General features: G+C 39.1%; 1 protein-coding gene across 1 annotated transcript in view; it reads right to left on the bottom strand.

Annotated features, from left to right (window-relative positions):
* The window catches only part of LOC136866863 (serine-rich adhesin for platelets), a 375,927-nt gene that overhangs the window by 325,910 nt on the left and 22,486 nt on the right, over positions 1 to 27,531 (bottom strand). Inside the window, exon 2 of the mRNA XM_068226874.1 lies at positions 7,582 to 7,661. The gene's annotated coding sequence lies outside the window, so the exon portion shown is untranslated. The remainder of the gene's footprint in view (positions 1 to 7,581; positions 7,662 to 27,531) is intronic.

Below are 27,531 nucleotides of genomic sequence, written 5' to 3'. Positions count from 1 at the left end.
GGCTCTGCAAACAAGTGGGCATTGCTTCCGAATACACATCAGATCCAGGATGGTTGCTGCGATCAGAGCAATGAACGACATAGGGAATATTACCCTTATTGCAGTAGAGACAGCTATGCAGCTATTTAAGGCAAAGGTAATACCGGTGCTGACATATGGTCTCGAACTCATAGGAGAGTACCTTACTTATAAACAACTGGAGGAACAGGAGAAAATCAAAGCTCGCTACCTCAAAAGGGTCCTGGGAGTATCAAAGTCAACCCGATCGCGGTTGGTACATGAGCTAACGAGGGAAATGTACCTGATAGACGATCTTCGGAACGAGCTGATACTGCCAGTTAATGCGGCATACGAGAAGCTTCTACAAGATCTGAAAGCCAAGAAAATGGAAATTTGGGATTCCTTCTACACTACCAAAGCCATGATGGACAGAAGGTGGATGGGCACAAATTACCAGCTGCACCACATCGCTACAAGAATGGCGGTCCATGGTTTCCATTTTAAGTTGTGCTCAGAGGAGAAATTCCATGACCCAAGTGATCAGTGTGTGTGCAAGCTCTGTGGTCAAATCTGCGGACGATATCATATACAGGAATGCTCCGAGAGAAAGTGCTCAATTAGTGAATTTGTGAAAGCCTGATAGTGATAGTGATTTCCGCCCGAACTAAGCAGGTATGGATGTATATATATATATATATATGATTGTATTCTTGTTTTATGGCCAGTGGCTGCATTAAAACATTATTATTATTAATGAGAAAATGGATATTGGAAATTCACAATTGAGAAAAGATTCAAAGTACTTCGCTAGAATCTGGCATTTATCTTTGTCATTGTAAGCTAGTTTCCCGTCCGAGTCTTTGAACTGTAAGCTTGATGGATTACACTTGCTTAGACGGCGTTTGAAGGCTCTGGAAAAGTCCCGAGTGTTGTTCCTCTGGAAGTCTTTTTCAATCTGTGTTAGTTGATTCTTGTTGCAGGTATGTTTTACATGCGAATAGATTGTGCTCTGCATTGTCTCTTGTTCACAAAGCTTTCCCAGTTATCTTGGTTCTCTTCCGAATTTTATTTTTGCCAGGCGAGTTGTCTCTGTTTTATCACTGAGTCACACTTATTATTCCACCAAGCATGTTTCTTAGACTTCATCAGTGGGACTGTTTCCTTTGCTGTTGTAGCTCATCTCAGTTATGGGGATTCAGGGATTCTAGTTTCTTCGTAAATTCAGGACATGAGCGTAGTTTTTCAGTATCACATCGATTGATCTTCTTCAAGTGGACCTATCTGGTGTATCTCGGAATCGGTTTAACTTTGATTTTGGATAGATAGTGTTCCAAATCTAGACTGGCTTTCCTTAGAACTTTCACATTCTGCACCTCTCTTTGAGCTTTTCAGGAGACTGTGACGTGGTCAATTTGGAACTCCCAGAGACTGGGATTCGGAGATGTCCATGTCTTCTGCTTCCTAGGCAGGTGATTGGAAGCTGTAGATTTCATAACCAACTTGAAGGCCATACATAGCTCCACGAGCCTCTCTCAGTTGCGGTTTGTTTTCTGATGAGCCGGATATTTTCCGATAATGTTTTGGAACTTTCTCTCTTTATCCAGCTGTGCACTGAAATCCCCAAGAAGTACAATCGTGTGTTTGTCTGGGATCTTACAGAAAAAGTCTTCAAGATTTTCCCAGAATTTACCCGCTCAAATGATCTTTGCTCCAATACGGCTGATGATGACCCCTAGATGGGTCGAAACTAGTACCGTATAATTTTGTAATTTTGTGAATATATTGTAGTACTGAAAAGGTGGAAACATTTACGTTATTATTATTATTACTTATATATTATCGCTCCTTCCGGGTCTCTCTTATTTGCTCGATTGATTGGCGCATGAACATTCACAATAGTGTAAACTTTGTTTGTGCTCCGGAACGAGTGTGTTGAAACAGGGGTACTAAATGAAGTTAATGACTGAACCCAGAATCTTCCTACTGACTAGGAAAGCTGTTCCAAGGAGGGGGGACCGTTTCTAGAACACGTTTATCAATTTTTCCTTTAAAGATTCTGTAATCCTCTAACTCAAAGACTTATTCACCAGTGAATCTTGTTTCTTGAATCGCTGCAATCAATATTTGATGGTGGGATAATATATCATTTAGTTATTTCAATTTGCCAATCTTCCGAAGGGAACTCATGTTAAAGGTAGCAAAGGAATTCAGGCGTTTGTGTTGGATCTTTTCTGGAGTCTACAATACCTTCCATGCATATCAGTGCAGGCTCCTCAGAATCCAAGACCTGCATGCTTTGCTCAAGCCGAAGGCGGATTGGGTACCACCTGGGGTAGTAGCTGCTGAACTTTCCTCCATATAGTTAATCTAATAGTGTTATGATATTTTTTTTAACTCCTAGATGCAACTTTCCTTGTAACAATTTCCTAATTTTTCTTCTTAATTACTGTAGTTTCTATTACTCTGGTTAGTCAATTAAACTTATAGTCCACAAGCATTTAAGTTATTGTCATTTTGAAATTTCCTAAAGTTGTAATGTAAACATCATACGCTAAATAAATAAATTTGTTAAAGCAAGCCGATTAAAAACAGGGTAATTATATTTCAAAGATACAGCCAGGTATATAGGAACACACTTTTCCTTTACCTAAAAGACAAAACTGTGACTTTTGTAATCTACCGTATTTCAGAATAAATTTAGTATTGATATTATAATTACTAGTAGTTAAACTTCGCCGGCCCCACGATCTAGGGTTAGGGGCCCTGCTTGCCTCCTACCTGGAGGCCCTGTTCCCAGCCAGGTTTTACCTGGAACTGAGGGCTGGTTTGAGGTCAACACAACCTACATGTTTACAATTGAGGAGCTATCTGATGGTGAGATAATGGCCCTGGTCTGGAGAGCCAAGAATAATAGCCAAAAGGATACGTTGTGCCAATCCCACTACACCTCATAATCTGCAAACCTTGGGGCTGGGCAGGGGTTGCTTGGTAAGCCATTGTCCTTTGGGTGTGTTATGCCATGGGGCTTGGTTTGGTTTATTAATTTTATTTTCTGTTAATATAACCTCCTGAGACCTGCCCTATATCAACTGTCTACAATTGAGGACATTGGTATTTCGAACCTCAGAAGTTATATATATTTACTAATGCACCAAGACCAGTTGTGATGGATATTCAGGGCTGACATCTGGTGTATTTTTAATGCACTACTTGTATTTGCAGTATTCCTTGGTCCATGTGAAGTGTGAGTGGCGCGAAAATGGCAACCCGTAAAATCAGAGGTAATAAATCCATGTTTTTATTTAGTATTTCTAAATAATTCAAATAAGTATAATAATTACAATCATTTGTGTGTATTTACTGCTGTGTTAAGTTAATCTAACATTTTGATTAATGATAGTAAGTGATAAAACTAAAATGTGTCCAATTGAGGACACTAGGTTAATGGACAGTAATTTCTGAATGACATATTTAACCTAACTTTTGTCTGTCAAAGCAATGCTTCAGTGAAATAGAATACAATTTTTGTCTAATTAATGGGAGTAGAGGTACGTTTTAACTTAATATTAAGAAATCTTTACAATATGTGGAGTTTGAACATTTTTTTTTACATTTTAGGTTACAGTCAACTCACTGCAGATGAGATATTCGACATCATTAACAGTGGAGAGGTGTCAGATTTTGATAGTGACTCGGAGCAGGATGATACTGTGGATAATTTAGTTAAATGTGATGAAGAAACGAGTGAAGAAGAGCAGGAGGAGGAGGAGGAAGGTGATGAGTGCCTGGGGATAAATGTAATGGAAGAAGGACGAAGTGAAGACTTAGAACAAGCAGAAAGTGACATTGTCAGCTCAGTTCTGTCACCAGAAATGCCAGTAAAAAGAAAGAAGTGGATGAAAAGTGAATCATTTTCTTCTGACATACCTATCCGTGATGAACCCGTTACAGAGGCCGAAATTCGTAAGGATTGGAGACCACTACAGTACTTCTCACAATATCTAAGGGACTCAACCATTGATAATCTTACAGTTAATACGAACATAAGAAGTGTTCGGGAAAAGGGAAAAAGTTTGGCAGTAACAAACTCTGAAATGAAGAAGTTTATTGGAGTGGAGCTTATGATGGGAAGTTTACATTACCCAAGACTTAGAATGTACTGGGCGAAAAACACACGAATACCTGTTATTGCTGATAATATGTCTCGAGACCGTTTCATTGCAATCAGAAACTGTCTGAAAGTGGTTAATGATTTAGAAATGACTGATGAGTTGAAACGTAAAGACAGATTGTGGAAAGTTAGGCCATTTATTGAAGATATTAGAGGGGGATGTTTATCAATGACTAGGCAGGCACATCTTTCTGTTGATGAACAGATGATTCCTTTTTCTGGTACTACTTCTCTCAAGCAGTACGTTGCCAATAAGCCTAATCCTGTAGGTCTTAAAAATTTTGTTCTGGCTGATTCATCAGGCCTCGCACTAGACTTCTGTATTTACCAAGGAAAAGGAACCTTCCTGCTGGACCAAACTGATGCAAAATTAACAGTAGGTGAATCTGCCGTACTGAAATTATCCGAGTCAATCCCTCCGTATACTGTAGTGTACATGGATAGATATTTCACGACAGAAAGACTCTTGGACCTATTAGCGAAAAAAAATATCAGTGCAACTGGTACAGTTATGAAATCTAGGGTTTCAAATGTGCCATTTACTCCAGATAAGATTTTTGCCAAGCAGCCAAGAGGAACATCTGAACATTTTGTGGCAAATGACACAGATTCTGTTAGTATTTGTGTTACAAAATGGTTTGATAACAAGCCTGTAATGCTGATGTCATCACAGGAAGCAAAATGCCCAGTCGAAACATGCCGCAGGTGGAGCAAAAAAGATAACAAGTATATATCAGTTCCTCGGCCATGTGTTGTCGGACGGTACAACACTTTCATGGGAGGCGTTGACCTCAATGATAGAATGATATCATATTACCGAAACGATACCAGAACAGTGAAATGGACCCTGCGAACAATTTTGCACTTCATCGATCTTGCAGTAGTAAACTCCTGGATCCAGTACCGAGGTGATCAACAGCTTATGAATGTATCTCAGAGAAATAGAATGAAATCATTGGAGTTCAGGCTTCAACTCATTGAAGAACTGATTGGTTCTGGGTGCAGCTCAGAAGAATCAAGTGATGACTCAAGTGAAGTATACTGTGAACCTAAGGGGAAGATTCAAAAGCTTCCATCTGTACATTATAGAATGAAGGGAGCAAAACATCTTCCAGAAGTAAAAGACCAGAGTTTTCCAAGTCGTTGCAGAAATGAAGGATGTGCCGGGAAGAGCCGTGTAAAATGTATGAAATGTAATGTATACCTATGTCTTACAAAGGACAGAAATTGCTTTGTTGCATTCCATTCTTAGCAATAGATTGCTTACTTTACTTAATGTTAGTAAAACAGCGCAATTTTTGTTGTTAATCTTCCAATAAGATGATTCTAAAACCATCTTGATAGACAAAACATTTTAGTGACTTGTGACCTAACGTGCTCAATTGAGGACATTACAAAAATGTGTGTTATAATCTATTGAAATGGTATACTAATTTAAAAAGTGATGTTGTGGAACATTCATAGATCAATAAAAGATAATTTGATAAGAAACAATGTATTTGTAACAAAAAAAATTTCAGGTCTCAGGAGGTACGGTGAGTGTGCTAGTAACAACAGCCTAACAACACAGAGATGTATACTCTCTGGAGAGAACAGCTGTTCTTCTCATTGGAACATTCTTTGTAGTGATATAGTTACGCAATGCTGTGACAAATGCATTTCCTAATAAAATAATGTTAAGTACTGGATACGTATATTTACTAGAGTGTTCAGAACATAACAGATGTATGCGTCTTCCTTTCCAGGATTTTTAATCCGAATGTGTGTTCCATCAACGGCTCCAATGACCTAGAACAAATTTATAACGACGATTACAACTGAGAGGGTGCCACCCTTTGCCGGGACATAGCCAACTCCTTTCGAATAGCAACAAGGTGTCTGCTCAAGGCTCTACGTCCCCATCCAATGGATGAATCACCATGAAGTGTCATATGCCCTCCCCACATATGAGCACTGTGGAGAGGTTTGAAATTTAATCCAGGCTTTTGGCACGCAGTTTGGTGATTAGAAAATGTATACCACCCCCTCCCCTATCCTGTTGGCCAACAGTGAAAATATCTTCGAACATCAGGACTCAAACTGGCTTACCACGGTGTCAGACCATCATATAGACTCCACCAGGTGGACTGACTTCCGTATGTTATATTATAGGCCATTACTCCAGACATAGACTAATACAACTCAATCATCTGAGGGAACTGAGCAATATCGTGAAACTTTCTTGTTGCCGGTAAACATTCTTCTTTTGCAGCAGGAAATTTTACGTATTGAGGTAAGAGTTTAGCGATGGTAACACAGACATCATAAATAATAATTAACCTAATTCCTCGCAAATCTGTATTATCGTCTTGGATTTCTCCTCGTGAGTAATACCGCACGACAATGAGAATTCTAATCGAAACAAACAATGCGGTTGTGAAAATTCAATATTCAATGAGAATTCTGTTTTCTATAGAAACAGGCAAACCTCTATTGGTTGCATGGTCATATAAGTTAGGACGCAAAACTTCTGATCTGATGATCACCTGTATTGGTCTTTGTAAAATGACTGTATACAGTGTGCTCCCATAAATTTTCGCCAGCCGGGCGGCATAAAAGATTTTCAGGGTGGAGGAATACTATGTAAGAAATGAAATTAATAACATTTCAATTTATTCCCCACAGGGTATTGACAAACATATCAGACAGGTAAACATTAATCGCAAAATTGAATTCCTTTAGTGCTGTTATCACCAAAAAGACATAACAGGGTATTTTGAGTTTCTAGTGTTCTACTGCTCCTTCATAATCATATAACACCAAGGCTTAAGACCATGACCACTGATTAAGTTCTCACGTGTGATTTCACACTAATCCAGACAACTCTCGCGCATTATGTGATAGTCAAGCTAAACATTTAAACTCCAATGTAATTGATGCAATTATTCTGACAATAATGAAGATGTATAATTTAAATGAACAGTCTTGCAGTATTTACATTTTAATTTGGAGCATCAAATGACTCAAATAGGTATTAATATTATGTAACCACCACATATCCAGGTTATTTTAGCCTACTAAAAAGTTCTTGGGGAGAACACTGGTATATATTCTTAAAAATGATATAGTCGTACTTCAGGAAGATAATCGGTCTTATTTCATACCTTTTCAAACATCTCCCTTGTTTCATGAACTAACCACAACTTCACGTACAACCTGCAGGTTACTGAACTTAGTAATCGGCTCAACTACTTTTAGACCAGGACTAAATCCAGTTCATCCTCGGACTAACGGGAAAAGCTGGCTATGAATAGGGAAAACGCTTTAAGTTCGTTCTTAATCCATTGTTGGTACAGCTTTAGTCCGGACTAAATATGACTATGAACAGCACCCCAAAATATTGACATCAACAACATGACAATCTTACTTACCGGTCCAGACTCACATGCTCCTGCTGTGACCACCACCACTGATCACAGCTCCATATAAGGCTGGGCAAAAGCTATAAATCCTGAAACAAAACAAAATCCTACATTAGGGAAGCGATACACATCAGATCTTAATAAAGCCATTTTTTAAACATAACATGCCCTTGTTTGAATAACAACATTTCAGTAAAAATTATTAAAATAATTACTAAAATCAGCCATTTTGTAACTGTGCCCCGAAAGATATTAAGTAAGTCCCTTTACTCCGATATTATGAATGGCCACTTGTTTGCAAGCTTAAAATTGTTAGTTCAGAAGCGAACTAGATTTAAATATACTACTGGTATTTAAAAAAAAAAAACAAGTTTTGCACCACCTGCATTGCTTGTGTGCTTTGTGTTTGTTTTCTTTATTGGCAAAATGTTCTGAATACCACACTAGATCTGTCAGCGTTTTCACCTGCCCATCGAGAGGCAAAATTAGACTTGTAGTATTTGCTTATGCCAATAGAGTGGGCTGCTTCTGTAATCCTGATAAGCATTAAGCTGATTATGTACTCTGTTTACTTCTCCAACATGCCTAGAAGGATCATCTCCAAGTTTACACATGGATGCAAAGTTACTTTGCAACAGAAAGGTTTGTCAGCACGCAAAGTAGCCCAATGGATCAGAGTAAACCAGATGGCAACGTTACTTAATGTTGGAGAAATGTCTTAGTGGTTGCCCGCTGTCCCGTCACCTACAAATTACAACTTGTATAAACAGAGATGAGAACGCTAAGACTGCACAATGCCTTCCTGGAAGCAACACACAAGGTGTGTCAACTCGTACTGTAAGAAACCTCCCTCCAGATGTCAGACATGATCACCACATCGAAGGTTTTCAGTAAAGGAAGAATGGGAAAGGGCTAGGATTCGGAAGGTAGCGGCCGTCGCCTTAAGGTATAGCCTGGTGAAAATGGGAACCCACGGAAAACAATTTTTAGGACTGAAAGAACGTATTCAATTATTATTTATTATTAAGATTGTCAGAAGAAATATTGTTGAATATTTTACCAGCATATATGTAAAGCAGTTATGTAACACACTTCATTTTAAAGACAAACCCTGGCTGAATTGCACATCGATTTGACCCAATATCCCTTAGTATGTATTATAATAGTATTCAAGATAGATAATCCTAAAGTTGAGAACTTCCGGCAATGGTTTCCATGACAGGAAAAACATGGCTACATAACTTCAATGAATTGACTGGTCAAAAAGTTAAAATATTACAGATTTAAGCCTACAATCAAATTTCACTATAGGCCCTATTATATATTACAAGAACAAAATTTCTTTTAACAAATTAACCTTTTAATTAGAAATATTAAGGTGTACACCTCATAGAATAATGACCATTCCCATTTTACTTACCTTTAATTTGTATATATATATATACACATACTATTTTAATCATATAATGTATATTTTTAATCCACCATTGTAATCACACCATAAGAATCATGATCTATACTCGTCTTTGTTTAATTATTCTCGGTTGATGATGCAGGGAATCTGTCGAAACCGGTACCGAATGTACAAAAGTTGTGATGTTTTAACTGTAATGTAAAACTTTCACACAATATACAGTATTGAAAAGGTGGAACTTATTGTCCTTTCTTTGATGTAAATCTTGTTTCAATACGGAACCTAAATATGAAATTCTTAACGTTAAATGACAGGAAAAGCAAGAATGTAGAGAGATCATTCTCTGCATTGAAGCTAATTTTAACAAACGCTGTAGATTTAAACATGAAAACTTGGAGAAGATTGTAGTAGTATACTGCAAAGCAAATTATGGCCAGGAAAAGTAGGATGTGCAGTGTAAAAGGAAAGAGGAACGTGCAGTAAGTGTGTTTCTTCATGTTTGTGTTTTCTTACAGCCTTACTAATTATGATTTACCATGTGTATTGATTAACACTGTCTCTTATCTAGAAGACATGTGCATGTGTTTTAACAGTGAACACTAATAGACTGATACATCTCACAAACTATGCATGGATTGTTTGTACCAGTGGAACAGCCGCACCTGTAAGTAGAGTGAGATATTTTGTTTTTATCTAGTTGTTTATTCATGATCATGATTTTATGCATTGGTGTGGGTGAATTGCATGTGTCTAGTAAAGGAATCCTACGTTTGCATTTCATAAAAGCGTTCAGTAGCATGGAAATAAGTGCATATTTCACCACTTATTGCAACATAACTGCATATTACATTGGTGATTTATACAGCATATACATCCAATGTCTAGTTATTACTTCCGAGTCAATGAAATGAAATGTCGTACGGCTTTTAGTGCCGGGATATCCCAGGACAGGTTTGGCTCGCCAGGTGCAGGTCTTTCTATTTGACTGCCGTAGCCAACCTGCGCATCTTAATGAGGACGAAATGATGATGAAGACAACACTTGGAATTAACCAATTAAGGTTAAAATCCCCGACCCGTCTGGGAATCGAACCTGGGACCCTCTGAATCGAATGCCAGTACGCTGATCGTTCAGCCAATGAGTCAGACTTCAGAGTCAATGAATAGTATAGTCTATGTGACTGACATGAATTGCAGGCAATTAAGATGTGTTGTGTGATTATTTTTGCCCATTTCCTGCAAAAGTAGGTTTCTGAAGTTCACAAAAACTAAGAGAATTTGTAGCGAGATATTTTGGGTAAAATCAATGTACAATTCAACACCATCTTTAAAAATGATGCACTTTAAGTTACAACCACACTATATGTAACATAATATACAACTCTTAAAGATTTTGTTTAAATTTAATTTTTTGTTCCATGTTCTATTATTGACGAGTTGAGAGAAATATACTTCATCTTCATTCTAATCCTCATTTTCCTCACCTACTAACATGTTCTAGCCCAGGTTTCATTGCTCTGCAATGTCCTTAATTACATTCATGTCATAAAATGGGTCTTCCATAAACTATATTTCATTTTTAATCTTGAGTCTGTTATAGCACTCTCTCTTCATTCATCCATTCATTCAATATGCCCAAATAATCTCAATATGTTTTTCTTCACCAGTGAACTTATCCCTTTTAATTCTTTTTACTTCTCATTCCCTTTCCTCTTGTACTGCATAAGCAGTCTTGTCTATACCTTAGTTCAACAGTAGGTGTTTAACTCTGTATGTTTCTTTGAGTATCACATGGAAAAGGCAAGGGCAAACTATCATGAAACTCCGTATATATTTAACAATTGTGTTAGCTCAGAGGCTGGGCTAAATGACATGACAATATTCAATTGAGGCAGGGAGGCTAAAGGGAGGTCTGAAATAGTTTCTTGCTGATATTTTCAAAACTGTCAGTTTTATATAGAAATGTTTCACAAACAAAAAGTCTATTTAAATTTAATTTTGAACCCTTTACATCATGACAGCTTTGTTGAAAGAGTGATATAATTGCAAATAATACAGAAAATAGTCTTTAGTTCACAATTTGAAAATGCATGTATGTTTATTGAACCCTTGCCTCATTTCTCTACGGAGGGGTGGGTTTTTATGCCGGATGCCCTTCCTGACGCCAACGACATCAGAGGAGTTAATGAGATGAAATGAATGAGGCGATATATGATAGTAGGAAGGGAGAAGGTGAAACCCGGTGCCGGCACATAGCCTTCTCCTGTCAAATACCACCAAGGGGTCTGCTCGAGGCTCAACATCCCCATCCGATGGACAAATCACCATCAACACTCATATACCCTCACTCCATATGAGCACTGCGGAGAGGTTTGGAATTTAATCCAGGCTTTTGGTATTCAATCTAGTGATCAGAAATTGTATACCACCACCTCCCATGCCCTGCCGGCCAACATTATGACGGTGAAATTTTTTTCAACCAATGGGACTCGAATCAGCAAACCACAGTGTCAGACCATTTAAAACTTCAAAGCCTTAACGATCATGGCCACCAGGCAGGCCCATTAAGTGTAACTAATCATACTTCAAATTACCACAACTAATGTCTTTATCACCCAATCCAATGTATTTAGGGATTTGTTGCATTTTGCTATGTCATGTGTCCGAAAATGTTTTATTGAAATCTATATAACATGTTCAAACCTTGGGGTAGACATCACTACAAAAATGTACACAAGACCTTGAACGCTGGACTGATCATTTCATGTACAAAGACTGTTTCTGAAACCAAACTGTGTTATTTAAAGGCTCCTTACCTTCCAGGAACTTCTTTGACAAACTGTACTTATGAATATTTTCAGAGCATTACACACGTTAAGTTTTTTGTTCTGTATTCAGCACTCTTCTTTGCATTTATTTTCAGAGGTATTATGACAGCATTGAGTTATAGCCAATCATTTAACATATTTACTGATACATATGTCGAACTAACGAGCTTCACAAATAATTTCTCCCACTAGGCCTACCTAACAATAATTTCAAAACTTCTGATGTAATAACATCAAATATTGAGGCTTTTCCATTTTCCGTTATTTCGCTTGAATGCTTCTGGTGCTTGTATCTTGTGTTATAGTAGTAATAATATATATTACAAGATTGTCATTAGTAACATTACTGGTATCCAATCTCTTTAGACCCTTTCAATAATGAAATTACCTGAAAATTCATGCTGGTATGACAATGACCTCAATAGTTGCATTTATCTACCTCATCTTGCATACTGTCACAAAGTTAAATTTCCAAAATGTGATGAAAGATACTGTAATAACATAATAGCAGTAATTACACGGATATAAAGGCAACACAAATCATTTTTCAAAATGGCCTCCAGTTTTTGAGGCCACTCATCAACGGCATTATGCAACACATCAATTCCTTTGCTACTTTCAAAAGACTGCTTCAAACTGTCTAGGGTTAGGTATCTCTTCTTGCATGTCATTCTGAAGCTCAGAAATCAATAACTTTTAACTCATAACGTAACAAGTTACCCTCACCATCGTCAAATGGTAAGTGAACACAATTTATTACGATTTTTCCACACAATTAACACCACGCTTCTGGTTTCCTTTTACAGATTCAACTGTCACATTGCCTTTTTGAATAGAAAGTCAATAAACCCATATTCTTAACATTTTAGCATCACATCAAATTGAGATGGTCCATAGAGGTCCAATTTAAACATCGTTCATCAACCTTCAACTATAACTTTGTATTTTTTCATCAAAGTGAACCACAACTTCACCATATGCGATTGACTTTTGTCTTTTATCTCATGTAATCAAATAATTACAGGTCACTTGACCATCCTTCAACACTGTTTTGCTGGCATTCCACCTCCAAGTATTCGTCGAGAAATCGCTGCTGATCAAGAATGACTGAAGATTGAGAACGTTGAAGCTCACCCGCTGTTTGGTCATCATCAATCTCAATCTAGGCTGAAATCCAGGAAAAGTTTCCTCCAGACATCAAAGCCCTTGAAAGGACCACCAGATAAAGCAAGACTTTCCTTGTGGAAATCTAAGCAGCAAGAATGGATGGAGCCGCGTGAACATCTTCCGGCTGGTTACAATGAAGACTGGAGTGTTTGGAGGTCCCTTAACCGATTAAGAACTGGTGTCGGCAGGGCTAAGTCCTCACTTAAAGTTATGGGGCTTCACATCAGAGGACAGCAAGTACAACTGTGGTGAAGAACAAACAGTAATCCATATGTATAAATGTCCTCTCTGCCCATTTTCATGTTCAGAGCAAGATTTAATGCTTGCTGATGACAATGCCATAGGTGTGGCTCAGTTTTGGAAAAACACCATCTAGATGTATAGTAAATTTTGTCAATTTTCCTTTGTTTGTCATTTTTTTTAAAGTTTTGTAAATAGTCTAATTATCACTTTATTTTAACTGAATGATTAAGTATGCTTCTGACATGAGTAAATAAATAAATTTTATTCAACATTGTTTTCTGAATAAATCTGATGTTGATCGTCATTTCCGTCATTGTCTAATTGTAACCGCTGGTCGGTCAACATAATTTTATCTTACCACTTGTTTATAACACACTGTTGCTTTGTTCATTTTACTTCCAACAGGAGCCTTCTAATGTCAATATTGCAAATACTTTCACCAATTGTAAACTCCTCACTCATTGCAATATCTTTAAAACCAACATTGTACTAGTCTTTTACCATATGTTAATTTGAGTTCAAGTCTCTTCAAGGCTTTTTATTAATTTTATTTTATTTATATGTAAATCAGGTGCCTGATTTTATTTCAAGGTTAAGGCAATGGCTGATGATGCCTATATACAAGGCAAAACATGTACCATTTTAGTTAATGTGTCTATGTAAATCAACAAAGACAAGACTTATTGTATTGATTAGGTGGTCAAATTAATAAATTAACTCACTGTTATTACTCCAATGTCCATTTGTTGCGTAACATCGATGCAAAGCTTTTGTTTATGAGTCTTTGGTATTTCAGTTGGTTTGTGAGGAATGTCCTTTGCGTCATTTATATATATATATACATATTTTTTTTTTTTTTTTTTTTGCTAGTGGCTTTACGTCACACCGACACAGATAGGTCTTATGGTGACAATGGGATAGGAGAAGCCTAGGAGTTGGAAGGAAGCGTCCGTGGCCTTAATTAAGGTACAGCCCCAGCATTTGCCTGGTGTGAAAATGGGAAACCTCGGAAAACCATCTTCAGGGCTGCCGACAGTGGGATTCGAACCCACTATCTCCCGGATGCAAGCTCACAGCCGCGCAGTCCTAACCGCATAGCCAACTCGCACAGTGCGTCATTTACGAGCTTGTAGTCCCATGTCAGTGCATAATATGAAAGACATCATTTTTTATATTTTCATAGCACAGGCCACCACTGACTGCCTCCTTACAGAATTTCTTCTCACGTGGGCCGTCACTGTTTTAAGGGCTTCTGGAGAGCATATCGTGCCTAGCCTTCCATTCCTGGTTCGATCTTCCACAGTTCCAGTCTCAATGTATTGCTGGATAGCACAATGAACAAATCTCTCGAAAACTTTCAGTTTCTGGAGCGTCTTGAAAATCTCATCTACTGACTTCCATATCTTATGCAGTGCAATGACAGCTACGTAATAACGGAGCAAGTTTGCCGTACAATTAGGAGCTTGCATTCAGGAGACAATAGGTTCAAGCCCCACTGACGGCAGCCCCCTGAAGAGGGTTTTCCGTGTTTTCCCATTTTCACACTAGGCAAATGTTGGGGCTGCACCTTAACAAAGGCCACGGCCGCTTCCTTCCCACTCCTAGCCCTTTTCACCCATCGTAGCCATAAGACCTATCTGTGTCGGTGCGACGTAAAGCCAAATTACTGTAAAGAAAACCACTACACAATTTTCATAATCACCCCAATCGATTTCTTGAATGCTAACAAAAACAATGCCTCACGTCTGCAGTTTAACTAGCAAACTCATCATACCGTGTGCTGCCCATTGTGAGTGGATGAGCACCCACCATCAAAAGTTGTGGCACTATTTATGTCAGGACTACATATACTCCCCAGTTGTGCCTCATACTTTGTATATATCTCGGATTAGATATACAAAAGAGGTGCCAACTTTTGAAGTGGTTTATCAGTAATTCCACTTTTAACTTGCGCACAACCCCCCCCCCCCCACCGGTCAATAAGTTTACAAGTCAAATCCAAAGCACCCCATATGCCCTTTTCTACAGCAATCAAGTACATCATATATCATACTACACAATAAAATTTGCTCATTACCTGTTAGTTCTGCAATAAAAAATTTTTTGTACCTTGTTTCGCACCCAGCAACTGCTTTTCAGTGTAGGTTTTCTTGAAACATACTTCCCCCTGAGATGACATTTTTGTCTTCAGAACCATAAGCAGTTCCAGTGTAGATGTAATTAATGTAGACCTGAATTCTGTCTGATTTTTCCTAACAACACTGAAAACTCTTTATGTGGGACAGTTACTCTGAGGTACACTTAGAGCTGCAAATACATTTAGGTTTTAGACTTAATTTGTCCACTTTCATTTTTACGCTCCTCAATGTTGGCTCAGTTCACATCAATGATAGGTGCATGTACAATACACTCAGGGAAAGTATCACACTGGTAAACTGCAAATTCCTCTTCAAAAGTTTGTCATGTTCACTTTCGTTGAACAAACTTGGGAATATTTGAACAAAATATTCAAGAGATGAATAGGAAACCTTAATTCTGAGAGAGATGTCTACAACTTTGGCATGATGAAGAAATTCATCACCAAGGGAAAATTTCCTGATAATGTAACTGCAAGCTGCCATATAAAACTCTATTACAGAATTATAAAACCTCTCTTCATCATAGTCATCTTTCACGTATGCCTGGCTTTGCTCCAATTACCAAGTCCTCATTGGCTTTTTTGTATTTCCTCCTCTCGAATTCAACACTCAAAAAGGGAGGTAATTCTGACTGAACAGAACAGGGCTGAACAAATCTGACCAATAGGTCAGTTAAAAGACCAGCAAGTTTCCTCCTAAGAAGATGTATAGCTGGAGCATCTTGTTGCAGAAATAAATTCACTGAGTTAAAGACAGGAAATGTGCTCTGAAGAAAGTAGCAAAACAGTTTTTTGTGTGGGTCTAGTATGAAAGATTTTAAGGTTTCAAAAAGCTTGGTGCTGTCATTTCTATGGTGGGTCTCACTACAAAACATGTGTGTCAAAGCTTCCCACAACTCAAGAACTCTAATAATAGATTAAAGAAGCGAGAGCCAACAGGTACTGATATATTTCAAAATGTTGTGACCCTCTGTGCCACAAACAGCCAGATATACTTTCAATGTGTTTTGTCTTTTAGAACTCTTATCAAGATAGTAATATAAGTGAACCAAAAAGTTATCTACATTGACTAGTAATTGGGCTGCTGCTTTCTGCACTCAAATGCATATGAGATAACATGAAAAACCTGGGACATAAACAGAAGAATGCCTATCCTTCACCAATTTGCAACACCTTTATTTGCCCCTATGATTGTGTATGCATTGTCAGATGAAAATGAAATGCAATTTTCCCATGGAATGGCTAAAGAAGACAATTCACTAATAATGAGAGAGAAAATTCCCTCACCTGTATTGTCGGTACTCTCTAACAAATGACAATAAAAGCATTGATATTTGGCCTTTCTGAGCATTAAAGGATAACTATAGGATAAGGTTTAACTGCATTTGAATCTGTACTACCTTCAGTAGCCAAAGAAAAAGGTGTTATTTGCAAAAGTATACTTACTTCCTTTTTTGCCTCAGATGCCTTGTATTGAACTAAAGCAGCTGTTTTAGTTCTTGCACAACCATATTTCTGAGATATTTTAGAGTCGGGGAACATTGATCTAAATAAATTTCCAGTGTAGTCTGAACAGCAATTCGGCACTTGTCACCGCAGTTTCATTACTTTTTACGAAGAATGATGGAACAGACTGGTTTCGTAATTTTGATTCACCATGTGTGATATTTCTTTGATTCTATGTGTCTTCTGCAATCATCTTGTCCACCGTGAGCCACAGAGGAATCACACGAACACACACTGCAGAAGCAAGTAGGCATGGCCATTCCTTTGTATAACCATCTCGATATCTCTGTAGCACTACTGTCTTCTAAGGGGCAATTTGACAATTGCTCTGCTTCAATTTACAAAACCAATCACTTTTTTTCAAATCAACGACTAGGATAATTAGAATTGAAACGCGCTAAATATCCACTCGTTTTAACGCACACAACACAGAGAGAGCTGAATGCGCACACTGGAGAACAGCAGAGCAAGGAGCAGAGCCTACTTCACGGCCGATTTGATGCGTCATTCTAGCTAAGAGAGCAGCGTATATCTAAGTAGCTGGATGTGATTTCACAACGTTCATGGGAAACACAAGGAAGTGACGACCAAATAACTGTCAAATATGTTTAGTTGCCAACTTACAAACATTGAAACGAGGAGGGTTGAACTTATTCATTCCTTATATCGTAGAAATTAATTTTTATCGTGACAATATTGCTTTTCCATAATAATTTACCCTTCAACCGTAATCACGAAGTAAAATCCATAATCATAATGGACAATCCGTAATAGTTGGCAATTCTGCAAAAGTCTAAAAGAGATTTAGTTCAATTTTTGTCTGTTAGGTTGTTTGTGTCGACATCAAGGGAAAACGACTGAACAGAATTTATAATACCAATATAGTTGGTCTGTTATTGGGCATTTTATATATATATATTTCAGGTTCCCTATGAGAATCAACAACTTTATCATAATGAACAGAATTTCTCGAAAATTGATATTTATGTTCAGGGATAAGCAGGATGTGCACTAAGCTATATAATATTTAGTATGTATACAGGGGCACAGCAATATTAAAGAGGCCAAAACAGGAAATTTCAAATTTCTCCATTATCGAAAAACTGAGCATAATAAACTGTGTAAAATCATTAATATTTACTGCATTAAAAAATTGAACAAAATAAAATATGTGCAAAATTTAATTTCCTATCTTTTATGTTTGATGCAGTCACAAAGGTTAGTGACATCAAGAAGGTGTCCACTTTGAAATGGCAGTGGACAGGACATGTAGCCCGAAGAAAGGACGATAGATGGACCAGGTTGTTCTTGAATGGAGCCCAACAGACAGAGACCAACAGGAAGGTCACCAGATTGTTGAGATAAGGACATCTGAAAGATCACCGGAGTAAAATGGCAAAACACAGCTTTTCCACACACAGCGAAATATTGTTCATACATGAGGTAACAAACCAACTTGAGGTGCTGGTTGCGACTGTTTTTTATAAACTGTACAACAAGACCATTACCCCTACTGATTAGAAAGATGAAGAAGACTATCGAAAGAAGTAACTGCCGAGTTAAAAGAAAACAAAGTGTTATGGCCTACTCTGTCCTAACCTCCTAGAATTTATCAACAACATCACGACTGACTACTGTTATTAGTTAAGGCATGCTTTGTCTCTCCAGCTAGCATTCATTTCTGCATGATGGCTTTCCTGCAGTAATAACAAAAATTTATCCATCAACGATGGTCACACAATTATTACATTTCATAAATTAATTGGAAATTTCCTTTAAACATTTCTGAATTCCCCATATGTAGTGAATCTCAAGGATGAACAAAACTGGCCATATTTAATTAACAATTGATGAGGTTAGGGGCAAAAAACCACCAACAAATTCTGTATTATTGAAAATTAAAGTTTGAATTTTTCTAAAACGTCAATGTACCTATAAATCTCATGGTAGTTCATCCTCTAGGATAAAACCTCTGCTTTCATTAGAAGTGAAAAAACTGCCCATATCTGCCTCACTTTCAGGTAAAGACCTATTGTGATTGTTCAAAAATATGGATCAAAAGAAAAGCTCGCACCAAACAAAATCTCTCTTCTTCACAGCATTGGAAAGGCTCAATGATGAAAGACCAAAATTCTGAGAAAATCTCTCCAATAGTTGCACAGACATTTAATATTTTCTGAAATGAATGTTTCCTAATGTATGAAAGCCTTTAAGCAAGTAAGAGTTAAAATGCAACAAGAAAACTTTTAAAAAAAATCTACAATCTGTTTTACGTTACACCAACACAAATAGGTGATATGGCAACGATGACGGCCTTAAGGTACAGCCCCAGCATTTGCCTGGTGTAAAAATGGAAACCACGGAAAATAATCCTCACGGCTGCTGTCGGTGGGGTTCGAACCCACTATCTTCCGAATACAAGTAGAAGATAACAAGTACTATGTCCACTAACAGTCCTTTTCAGGACCAACCAGAACGCATGTTGATCAGGCTTGGTAACAATTTCCACATTTGCCACTTAAATATCAAATCAATATCACCACCAAAGAGTCAATATCTGTCTTGTCTTATGCTGGAGAACAGCGTGGATCTGATAGCACTACAGGAAACACACACCAGCAGCAATGAAGATCTCTTTAGAAGAGGAAAAATAGGTGGTTACAATCCTGCTGGGGCAATCAATGATGAACGTTATGGGATTGCAACTTACATCAGATCCCAGTTAACTGATTTTAAAGTTGTTTATGAAGACAGCTCAACAGATATTTTTGTCCTGGCGGTGGAAATCTCAGGCATTACTGTTATGAATGTCTATAAACCACCGGGAGTCAGTTGGTCCAGTCGTTCATTAAAAGTTTTTGATCACCCTGTTATTTACGTCAGAGATTTCAATAGTCACAGCTCAGCATGGAGATACGAATTTGAAGATGACAATGGGTCCAACCTAAATAACTGGATTGAAGCAAACTCCCTACAACTCGTCCACAATGCTAAACATCCTGGCACATTTCATTCTGGCAGATGGCAAAAGGATTATTCTCCTAACCTGTGCATATTGTCACAGTCAACTCCTGAGAATCAACACATGGTACAATGAAAAGTCGACAGTTCCCTTCCTCACAGTCAACACAGACCAGTTATTATTCACTATGGCAATGAAATCCCTCGTGTCTTCAGTACCACAAAAACGCGTTGGAATTTTCGACTAGCAAAGTGGGATAAATTTGCAAAAAGGGCTTAATAACACTGTACAGTGGATACCACCAGTCCCTGAAAATTACAGCAGATTTGTCAACGCCATAAAAGCTAATGCATACCTGCCAACTTCATAAAACAAAAATTCAGGAGATTTAGATATGAAAATCAGGAAAAATTGGGAGGAATCAGGAGATACTGCTTGTTCTACAGTCTTGCACAATACAGGAGTACTCGACACCTTTTGTCTCAAAACCGGACTGTTGCTATACGAGGCTACAAGGCTAAAAATTACACATATCTATTCCCTAACAGAAAGTATGCGAGTGAAATGATCGGTCTTTGATAAGTCTTCTGAAAATAGTATGAACTCATGCTCCACACATGTGAATCAGCCATGCACTTAGATGCTATTATGTAGCAAATGCATAGAATATATTGCATCACGTGCCCACACGATTATGAGAAGCGCAATGTTATTTTTATCAATTCGCCAGAATTGTCTCCGAATGGCTCCTAAAATCTCTAGAAAAGCCAGTAGTCACTATCTTTGAAATTCTGTCACTAAATTATTAAAAGAGTCCAAACCTAGCAATAGTCTCTAGAATCGACTAGACTGATGTGAACGAACACAACACGCGAGAACGAGAGATTGACAATTGATATACGCGACGCGATATACCGGTTTCAATAAACATCGCACATCAATGTGCATTTCTCGCATTAATACACGTCGATATTTCATATGAAAGCGTCAATGAACAAAGGACTTCCGGCCACTTGCATAGAAAGCTGAAATGGCGGGATTTGAAAACCTTATTTTTAAAGGTCACCAAAAAAGCTAAAATTGGGAGAAATAATAAGAGTAATCGGGAGGCGGGAAAAACTTTCGAAAATCTGGAGTCTCCAGCCTAAATTGGGAAAGTTGGCAGGTATGCTAATGCTGATGAGTTGCTAAGGGCTCTAAATAAATCTAGGAGAGAGAAGTGGCACGAAGTACAGCAGAAATGGACTTCACACACTCTAGTCGTAGTTACGCTACCATGAAACGCAGAAGTTGGCCAATGAACCCAAACAACATTGGCTCCAGACTGACACAAATCTCTAGAGCGAAGATGGATAAGGTACACGCAAGGAGTGATAAGAAGCAACTAAGAGCGAGAAGATCACTGTTGCCATCCCATCCAGAGTTTTCCTGTGACTTCAGTACTGAAGAACTGGACAAGGGTCTATCCAAGATAAAGCTGCTGGTCTGGATAAAAATCTATCCTGAGTTTCTGAAGGCCATAGGCCCTGGTACAAAACACCGGCTAGTCAACTTTAATGAAATTCTACGAACTGGAAAATTAGCTAAGTTGTTAAAACAAGCCAACGTAATTGCTGTCTTGAAACCAGGAAAGGAAGGAACTAATGCTTCACATTATCGACCAATTTCACTCCTTAGCGTCATCTACAAGATGCTCGAAAAAATAATACTTAACCGTATCCAGTAAGACATTGAAAGAGTCATCCCAGTTGAACAAGGGGGTTTCAGAAAGAATCGTAGTTGTGATCAGGTGTTAACACTGACAACACAGACTGAAGCAGGATTCCAGAAAAGACTGAAGACTGCTGCAGCTTTTAATATCATAAAATACAAAATCTTTGTATACATGCCTTAATTACATGTGCTTAATAGGAACATACAAACATATATTTTCATTATAGACTGTTATGCCTTACAGCGTTCAGTCTGCAAGCCTCTGTGAATTTACTAAACATCGCCACAATCCTCGATCTGCAACTAGTGTTGTGGCCTCATTTAGTTCTATACCTCTTATCTTTAAATCGTTAGAAATCGAGTCTAACCATCGTCGTCTTGTCTACCTCTACTTCTCTTACCCTCCATAGCAGAGTCCATTATTCTCCTAGGTAACCTATCCTCCTCCATTCGTCTCACATGGCCCCACCACCGAAGCCGGTTTATGCGTACAGCTTCATCCATCAAGTTCATTCCTAATTTATCCTTTATCTCCTCATTCCGAGTACCCTCCTGCCATTGTTCCCACCTGTTTGTACCAGCAATCATTCTTGCTACTTTCATGTCTGTTACTTCTAACTTATGAATATCCTGAGTCCACCCAGCTTTCGCTCCCGTAAAGCAAAGTTGGTCTGAAAACAGACCGATGTAAAGATAATTTCGTCTGGGAGCTCACTTCCTTCTTACAGAATACTGTTGATCGCAACTGCAAGCTCACTGCATTAGCTTTACTACACCTTGATTCAATCTCACTTACTACATTACCATCCTGGGAGAACACACAACCTAAATACTTGAAATTATCAACCTGTTCTAGCTTTGTATCACCAATCTGACATTCAATTCTGTTCAATTTCTTACCTACTGACATCAATTTGGTCTTTGAGAGGCTAATTTTCATATCATACTCATTGAACCTATTTTCAAGTTCCAGGACATTAGACTGCAGGCTTTCGGCACAATCTGCCATTAAGACCAAGTCGTCAGCATACGCCAAACTGCTTGCTACATTTCCACTTAACTGAATCCCTCCCTGCCATTTTATACCTTTCAGCAGATGATCCATGTAAACTACGAACAGCAAAGGTGAAAGATTACAGCCTTGTCTAACCCCTGTAAGAACCCTGAACCAAGAACTCATTCTACCATCAATTCTCACTGAAGCCCAATTGTCAACATAAATGCCTTTGATTGCTCTTAATAATCTACCTTTAATTCCATAGTCCCCCAGTATGGCCAACATCTTTTCCCTCGGTACCCTGTCATAGGCTTTCTCTAGATCTACGAAACATACACACACCTGCCTATTCCTCTTGTAGCATTTTTCAATTACCTGGCGCATACTGAAAATCTGATCCTGACAGCCTCTCTGTGGTCTGAAACCACACTGGTTTTCATGCAACTTCCCCTCAACGACTGATCGCACCCTCCCTTCCAAGATGTCACTGAATACTTTGCCTGGTATACTAATCAATGATACCTCGATAGTTGTTGCAATCCTTCCTGTTCCCTTGCTTATAGATAGGTGCAATTACTGCTTTTGCCCAATCTGAAGGTACTTTACCAACACTCCATGCTAATTTTACTACTCTATGAAGCCATTTCATCCCTGCCTTCCCACTATATTTCACCATTTCAGGTCTAATTTCATCTATTCCTGCTGCCTTATGACAATGGAGTTTATTTACCATCCTTTTTACTTCCTCAAGCATAATTTCACCAACATCATTTTCCTCCTCCCCATGAGCTTGGTTGTTCACAACACCACCAGGATGATTTCCTTTTACATTGAGAAGATGTTCAAAATACTCCCTCCACCTCTCCAGTGATTCCCTGGGATCTATTATGAGTTCACCTCAATTACTCAAAACACTGTTCATTTCCTTTTGCCCTCCCTTCCTAAGATTCTTTATTACTGTCCAGAAAGGTTTCCCTGCTGCTTGACTTAGCCTTTCCGGGTTGTTACCAAATTCTTCGCATGACTTCTTTTTAGATTCAACAACTATTTGTTTCGCTCTGTTTCTTTCATTTACATACAAATTCCTGTCTGCCATGGCCCTTGTTTGGAGCCATTTCTGATAAGCCTTCTTTTTACGTTTACAAGCTGCTCTCACTTCATCATTCCACCAAGATGTTCGCCTTTTCCCATCTTTACACACAGTTGTTCCTAGGCATTCTCTTGCTGTTTCTACTACAGCATCCCTGTATGCCACCCATTCACTTTCTATATCCTGAACCTGCTTACTGTCTACTCTTCGAAACTTCTCACTAATCATATCCATGTACTTCTGTCTAATTTCCTCGTCCTGGAGATTTTCTACCCTTATTCGTTTGCAGACAGATTTCACTTTCTCTACCCTGGGCCTAGAGATACATAGTTCACTACAGATCAGATAGTGGTCTGTATCATCGAAATATCCCCGGAAAACTCTTACATTCCTAACAGATTTCCTGAATTCGAAGTCGGTTAAGATATAGTCTATTAAGGATCTGGTACCCCCAGCCTCCCATGTGTAGCGGTGAATAGCCTTATGCTTGAAGAATGTATTCGTAACAGCTAAACCCATACTAGCACAGAAGTCCAGCGAACGCTTCCAATTCCCATTAGCTTCCATATCTTCCCCACATTTACCAATCACCCTTTCGTATCATTCAGTTCTATTCCCAACTCTCGCATTGAAATCGCCCATTAGCACTATTCTATCCTTGCTGTTGACCCTGACCACGATGTCACTCAATGCTTCATAAAAGTCAACTATGTTCATTCAGTTGGGAAAACCACAAAGACAGTCTTTCTGAGGATGTAAAAAAGCAGGTGGAGAGTGAGTGTCTGCCATAATAATGAAATTCCCCAATTTGATTGCGACTGATGGTAGGCAAGCGGGCCTATCATTACAATGAAAATTCCCTAACGCAGTCTGCGTATGAGAAAAAAGTCTGGTGATTTCTCTGTCACGTTTCTAGGGTAACGTTAAGAGTTATGCAATTTAATACAGTCTTCCTCACAAAGTGTACTCTACCTAACCTAGAATTCTGTATTCAATGTAGAATTCTCTAACGAAGCACTGGTACATCAGCTAGTTTTCTAATAAAATAATAGAAAATACAGGTGACAAAAGAATAAGGCATCGCCTGGAGAGACACACACACACATATATATAAAATTCAAGTTAGAAGTTAAAATAACACTTTAAAATACGCAAACACGAACCAAAATAAAAGCGCAGTTAACAAAAATACAATAGGACAAAGGAGACCATTGCACACGATAAAAAAGACCACTATCCCTCATAAAACGGATGACTAGGTCTGCTGACTGCTCGTCATCTCGAAGGATGAGGGAGATTGTACTCGGGAGGTTCAGCCTACGGCGCAGATCGACCAGGTCCACACACTCCGCAAGGATGTGTACCACGATAAGATTATCGCCACAAGTACACACCGGAGGGGTTCTCCCTTCAGAAAATAGGAGTACGTCAGTATACCGTGGCCGATCCAAAGACGACATAATACCACTGCTTCCCTCCAAGAAGCCTGAAGGGAAGTCCTCCATATCTTTGTTGTTCCTTTTATCGCTCTCAGTTTATTTGGAAGTGGAATGGCCTGCCAGTCTATCTCCCAATGGGACATAAGCAGATGTCTAAGCCGAGTGCGAAAATAACTTGCTGGAACCTTGTAAGGCAACGGGGGTAGTGTAACTGCCTCCTTGGCAGCCTTATCGGCTAACTCGTTTCCATCTACACCCATGTAGCCTGGGAGCCACACAAACGTACCGGCATCAGAACACCCGGCCAGCAGGTCCTGGATTCACTGCACCAGAGGGTGCCCAGGGAAACAGGTGTCAATAGGCTGTAGCGAGCTCAAGGAGTCGGTACACAGAGAAAGTGTCGCGCTCATCGGACAGTGCATAACGCAGAGCTTCACAGATAGCATGGAGCTCTGCTGTGTACACACTACAGGTTTCCGGAAGAGCAAAAATAAACCTATCTCTGTCGACAACGAACTCAATGCCCACCTTCGTTTCTGTTCTTGAAACATCCGTGTAAATGAGGAATGAACCTGGATACCGGCCAACAGACAGAAAGAGCCTCCAATAAATCGAAGGGTCTGCATTTTCGTTTGGGCCAGTATGCAGATCCAGGATTATTATCCACAGAGGTACACCACTTAGTTGTCTAACAAGGCAGGGAACCGAAGGTACATCGAACATTCTGTGACTGCTATCCAATCGTATTCCAACCAGCTGCGTTGCTCGAGAATGAGCATCGTACAGCGGACGGTTTCCATTGTTAAATACGTAAGGATAGCTTGGTTGAAGTGGCATCTGTCGCAAATTTGCAGCATAGGACAGAAGCATTTCCTGCCGCCTCAGGTGGCACACCAGATTCAGCGAGCAGGCTAGCAATGGGGCTTGTACAAAAAGCTCCCGTCGCCAACCTAACCCCACTGTGGTGGATGCTGTTCAGTTTCGCAAGGACGCTTTGCCTTGCTGATCCACATGCTGCACTGCCGTAGTCTAACCTGGATAATATATGTGCCCTATAAAATCGTAGGAGCACCGTGCGGCCTGCACCCCAATTTGTGCTGATAAGAAACATCAAGATATTCAACCTCTTGGTGCATTGTCATTTCAACATCCGCACGAGGCTCCCACGATAATTAGCTATCGTAAAGGAGCCCAAAAAATCTGTGTCAACTACAGGAAGAGCAACATTCCCTAAGAAAAGCTCAGGATCCGCATGAAGAGTGAGCTTCTGGCAAAAGTGGACAACAGTGGTCTTCTCGCTTGAGAACCGAAAGCCATGTTCTAAAGTCCACCGTTCCACTCTCCTAATAGCTCGCTGTAATTGCCGCTCTGCGACTGATATATTATACGAGCTATAATGCAGAGCAAAATCGTCCACACATAGCAACGTTATTACTGCTGAACCAGCAGCAGCGACAATATCGTGACACTAAGAACCGATCCCTGTGGGACTCCATTTTCTTGAACATGGTATTGCAAGTATGCCCTCCCAACTCGGACATGGAATAGACAGAGGGACAAAAAATTTGCAATAAATACCAGAAGTTACCTCAGAATATTTATTGATTCAGGACTGAAAGGATACCACATTGCCATGTGGTGTCACAGGCCTTTTCTAAGTCGAAGAAAACAACCACCAAATGTTGTTTGCGGAGAAATGCATCCTGGATAGAACTCTCCAGGCGTACCAGGTGGTCAGTGGTCGAACAAGTGGCTCGAAAACAACCTTGGTGCTCGAACAAAAGTCCTTGTTTCTCCAAACACCACGCAAGTCGACGATTTACCATCCTCTCAAATAGCTTACACAAACAGTTAGTGAGACAAATAGGTAGCTTCCTGCATACTTGGGATTTTCGTCAGGCTTGAGGACAGGAATAACTATACCCTCTCATCACTGAGAGGGAAACTCACCCTCCATCTAGATTCAGTTGAACACTCGAAGGAGATATAACAGACTATCCTCACTAAGGTGTTTCAACATCTGGTTATGGACATTGTCTAGCCCCGGAGACGTGTCCTTTCAAAGCGCTGGTGCTGCGGAGTTCCAACACCATAAATGGCACGTTATAGTCCTCTGAACATCAGGTGGCAAAACTAAGGTGATGATGTTCTGCCTCCTGCTTAAGAGCGACAAAATCACAATGGTAATTCACGGAGCTAGACACATCCCCGTAAAGGCTAGCTAGATGGTTAACAATCGTTGGTTCACTGACGATACTGCCTGCAATGAAAATTACCGGTAGAGAAGATGATTCTTGGATACACGAAATACATCGAAGTTCAGTCCACACTTGATGGGAGTACGTGACGTCAAAGATGACACATATCTCTCCCACGAAGCTTTATTACTTTGGCGAATAAGATCTTGCGCCTTAGCACGGAGATTATTAAACGTTACCCAACTGGCCACAGTAGGCTGCCAACG

The sequence above is a fragment of the Anabrus simplex genome, chromosome 3 (genome assembly GCF_040414725.1).
Source record: "Anabrus simplex isolate iqAnaSimp1 chromosome 3, ASM4041472v1, whole genome shotgun sequence".
In the NCBI taxonomy this organism is placed as follows: domain Eukaryota; kingdom Metazoa; phylum Arthropoda; class Insecta; order Orthoptera; family Tettigoniidae; genus Anabrus; species Anabrus simplex.
This window is presented reverse-complemented; position numbering and strand designations above follow the sequence as displayed.